The sequence below is a fragment of the Pan troglodytes genome, chromosome 9, assembly GCF_028858775.2.
Source record: "Pan troglodytes isolate AG18354 chromosome 9, NHGRI_mPanTro3-v2.0_pri, whole genome shotgun sequence".
Taxonomy (NCBI): Eukaryota; Metazoa; Chordata; class Mammalia; order Primates; family Hominidae; genus Pan; species Pan troglodytes.
Genome location: NC_072407.2, coordinates 63,859,973 through 63,865,026, shown reverse-complemented (window position 1 = coordinate 63,865,026; position 5,054 = coordinate 63,859,973).

Genomic DNA, 5,054 nt, shown 5'->3' with positions numbered 1-5,054 from the left:
GTGAGACTTACTCATTACCACGAGAACAGTATGGGAGAAACCATCCACATGATTCAATTCTCTCCCACCGGGTTCCTCCCACAACACGTGGGAATTATGGGAATACAATTCAAGATGAGATTTGGGTAGGAACACAGCCAAACCACATCAAACACCCATCTAGTTGGTACTGTAAATAATCAGTATCACACTTCATGCATGTTATATCTAAATTTATATATACAAATATAAGAGGAAATGAACAGTTTAAACATTGCAAAAGGTTCCTCAGCTGCTATAGGCGTCATTGTGGATATTGCATTAATCCACAAGAACCTCTGGAACCAAGAATTGGTACATGAAGAAAAGCAAGAAAATGGACAGTTGACCCTGCCGAGAAAAGGCTTCGGTTTGCAATAATCTACTGCATTCGTGCTCTCTGAGAGTGAAAATTTAAAAAGTTCATCTTAGGCTTTTCTCACACATAAGCACTGCTGCCTCTCAAGTCTGCCCTGTCCTCAGAAGCAGAATCTGTCTCTCAGGTCAGCAGCTGCACAAGCCCTAAACCTTCATACATTCCAGACTTAGATCACCTTTCGTATCCAGGACCTAGAGCAAGAGAAGAGGAGAAGCAGTCCCCCGGGACCTGGATGGTGCCAGTCACAGGAGTGGGTGTTCAGGGCTGTCCTTGCAGGGGGGCCAGTGCTGAGCTGAGGGCAAGGGTGCCTCTTCCCCTGGTCTGCCAGTGGGACTGAAGGAAAGTACAGCCCTTCCATGCGTCACACATCCCAATGGATGAATGCTCATGAGAATTGCCTCTTTGGGCCCCTGACCCTACTGTCTTCTCTCGCTTATCCACCTGCCTACCAGCTGGCCTGTCCTGCCACCCCCATCTGCCAAGCGTCAGCCTCAGCAGTGGGTAGAGAGGGGCCACCCCCTCTCCCCAGCTGACGGGCAGATTATATAGCTGACTCTCCCGGAAGAGGGGGTGACAAGGCTAATTACCCACCCACCAGCTAGCCACCCAGAGGAGCGGGCTCTGCCCCGAGAGGTTAAAACAACAGGGGAAGGCTTCCTTCACCTCCCGTTATGGCCAATGCCTCCCCGCCTCCTGAAGGCTTCTGGGTGCTGGAGCTTTGAAGATGCCCAGCCCCCTAGTCCTCTAAAGGGGGCTTGTCAACCAAGCAGCCATATCACGTTGCAGGGCTGTAGAAAGAGCTCTGGCTACAGCCTTAGGAGGCCTGGGTTCCAGTCCTGCCCCTGTGTTGCTGTGTGACCCTGGGCAAGTCATTTCCCCTCTCTATACTCTGGTGCCCTGATATATAAATGGGCCTGGCTAGGGGATGACCAGCTCCAAGCCCCCTCCATTGTGTAACAGTGCAGACCCTGTTGGCTGCCCACCGAATTCCTTTTCCCTCCCTCCCTGCTTGCTGACCAGATTCCAATTTTGTACAGGGTTGCCACATTCCCCCACCTCACATCTGTATAAACAGAAGTTGACTGTGTGGGGTTTCAGGAGAGTTTTCACTTTTAAAAATAAGGGGCAGACTGGGCTCGTAGCGTTTCTTTTGGTCCTAACTTCCATTTTTCTTGCCAGGAATCTGAACGTGAAATCTGGAGGTACGGTAGCCATTGTGGCACCATACGGTTGAAAGTCAACATCTAAAGCTGTGGGAGCAGGAAGCTGGCATCTTGAAGTCAGCACACTGGTTCTGGGCAGCTCACCTCCAGAGTCCTTGTAATGTGAGAAGAGAAAGCCCTGAAGTGTTTAAGCCACAGTTTTTGGGTTTCCTTTGTCTTGGGACCAAATGTGTTCCTCATAGACACAGATTAGAATCTGTCTGTGGGGTGGGCTGGGTACGGTGGCCCACGCCTGTAATCTCAGCACTTTGGGAGGCCGAGGAAGGTGGATCACTTGAGGTCAGGAGTTCAAGACCACCAGCCTGGCCAACATGGGGAAACCTGGTCTCTACTAAAGTACAAAAATTAGCCAGGTGTGGTGATGCACGCCTGTAATCCCAGCTACTCTGAAGGCTGAGGGAGGAGAATCGCTTGAACCCAGGCGGTGGAGGTTATAGTGCTTACAGTGAGCCAAGATCGCACCATTGCACTCCGGCCTGGGCAACAGAGTGAGACTTGGTCTCAAAAAAGAAAAAAAGGAATTTGTCTGTAGGGTGACTCCATCGCTCTAGGCCACTTTAGGATGTTTGGACCTGTGCCTGGATGGTATTATTATTATTATTATTATTATTTTGAGATGGAGTCTTGCTCTGTCACCCAGGCTGGAGTGCAGTGGCGTGATCTCAGCTCACTGCAAACTCAGCCTCCTGAGTAGCTGGGACTATAGGCACATGTCACCTCACCTGGCTAATTTTTGTATTTTTAGTAGAGACAGGGTTTCACCATGTTGGTCAGGCTGGTCTTGAACTACTGACTTCAGGTGATTCACCCACCTCAGCCTCCCAAAGTGCTAGGATTACAGGTGTGAGCCACCGCGCCCGGCCATAAGCATTTGTTAACCTGTTTGCACGTCTCCATCTCTGCCTTGCTCCCTTGTAAGCCCCTGCAGGTCTAGAGCAGTGTCACTCACTAGCTCAGTGTCCCAGGGCTGCCATCACAACATACCACAAACTGAGTGCCTTGAAACAACAAAGCTTGATTGTTTCCCAGTCCTGGAGGTCACATATCTGAAATCAGGCATCAGCAGGGCCGTGCTTCCACCAAAACCTGCAGGGGAGAACCCTCCTTTGCTTCTCCCTACATTCTAGTAGTTGGCTTGGTGTTCCTCGGCTTGTGGATGCATCACTCTCATCTCGGCCTCTGTCACCCCTTGGCATTCTCCTGGTGTGTCTGTGCCTTCACAGGGCTGTCTTCCCTCTTTTCAGAAGGACACCAGTCATATTGGATTAAGGGCCACCCTACTTCAGCAGAACCTTGCCTTAATTTGATTACATCTGCAATGACCCTATTTCCAAATAAGGTCATATTCTGTGGTGCTGGGAGTAAGGACTTCAACATTTCCTTTGGGGGTATATAATTCAACCCGTAACTATCCGCAAGGCATCCTCAGCACCTGGCGTAAGAGATATCTGCGGGATGAACAACAAATACAAATAAATAGATCCTTCTGACTGTGAGCCCCCAGGGGCAGGGCTCAGCACCCCATCTCTGTGTCCTGGGGCTTAGGTCAGAGCCTCCTCTCCTGAGGGCAGGTAGATGGATTTTCATTTAGATATATCACAGGGAATCTGCCCAGCCAGCTGGCTGACCAAGCCACCCCTGACGAGAGTCCTCTGGCTGGGGGTGGGGGTGGCCCAGGGAGGGGTTTTCACCCCTCAGAGGTGCAGGACTGACTGCTGAGCCCAGAAAAACTGACAGCCTGCTCAGTACTGCTGCCACTCAGCACAGATGGGGCAATCCCTAGGGAGATGTCACAGGCAGCCGGGGGCGACTGATGTCTTAGTGACACTGCTAATCTGGGGCCCAAGCTGCCCTTGTGTGTGTGCATCAGGCTGACTTGCAGTGGGGGTAGAAGGGGTCCTGGCTGCGAGGGGGCAGCAGATGCTGAATCAGGGAAGAGTGGGCTCCTCCTGCCTGGGGTGGGGAGGGGAGGGCAAGCTGGGCTCTGCAGGGCCTACCTTCCCGTCCCCCATGCCAAACAGCCCCTGGCCACCACCACCTGCCCCCTCTTCCCCTTCAAGGCTCCAGTATCCGGTGGCCAGCCTGGCTGCACTCAGAAGGCTGGAAGGGGAGGAAGGACCAAGGCAGCAGCCATAAAGGTCAGCAGCCCTTGGGGCTGGGAACATCCATGATGCAAATGTGGAATTTACACTCCTGGAGTGCCTGTTGGCCAGCCTCCCGCCTGTTTCTATGCCAGCCAGCAGCCTGGGCAGCAAGGACACAGCAGATGTTCTGGGCCCTGGCTGGAACGGACAGCTCTGGGACTCCCCACTGCTTTGGGCACCTCCCCAGAAGAGCCCTGATGTGCATGGGGGAGGGCCTCGGTGGGACTGGGCAGGTCTGCTCCGGCTGGATGAGCGCAGCCCATCCTACTGGTTGCGGGCTGTCTGCCTGGGATCTCCAACCTCAACTCTCCTGGTTCCACGGCTGAAAGGGCCAGACGTGGGGAGAACAACTAGACACTAACCGTGCCCTTTCCCATTCAACCTGCTCCACCCAGCTTCTTTCCAAGACCAGTTCCATTCAATGACTTTCCTGACTGTCACAGGGACTTGGGATGAGGGGAAGGAGAGGCAGGACCATGGAGCGCTCCTCTGTGTCAGGGGCTTTCCTTTAAACCTCCCAACAGCCCTGCTCTTATCATCCTGCTATTCCAGGAGAGGAAACTGAGGTTCAGAGAAGAAAGCCTCCCGACAAGATCACACACCCAAAGAATGGCAGGGCCGGGACTCAAATCTGTGTCTCCATCACTTCCTATGGCTCAAGGAGCTGACTCTAATCTTTACTCAGTACCCACCGTTCCTGGCCACCGTTCTGCAAACTGCTTAGCCTAGCAGACCTGAAACGATGTCCTCCAAACCTCACACCAGGCACTGAGAGTCACACGCCTTTGCTGTGTGTGTGTGTCTGTGTATGCGCGTGTCCCATGCAGCTGTGCGGTGCCGTGGTACTGCGTGGTGAGTGTGAGGCCAGGAGTCCCAGGCCCAACACCTGGTCAGCCTCACCTAGCCTCTCTGGACTGCAGGCTCCTCCCATGTCCTCTGTAAGTCTAGAATCCCCAAGGCAGAGTCGACCTCCCTCTCTCTCTGCTCTTCGAGCTCCCGCCTGCCCCCCGGCAACCACAGCAGAGCCTGACACGCCGTGGGTGCTTGATACATCTCGTCCTTGCCTGACTGACAAAGCTGCCATTCTGAGTCCCTGGGGACACCGTCCATGGCTTCCTCAAAAGGCTTCCCAGGGCAGAACCCTTCTCAGTGCTCAATCTTAATTTTCCTCTCATTTACATACTTGCTTGTCCCCTCCCCCATCCCTCTGCACTGTCACACTCGCCCTTGCTGGCATGTGCGCGGGCACTCTCTCTCTCTCAATCTCTCTCTCTCTCTCGCTCTCTAGCT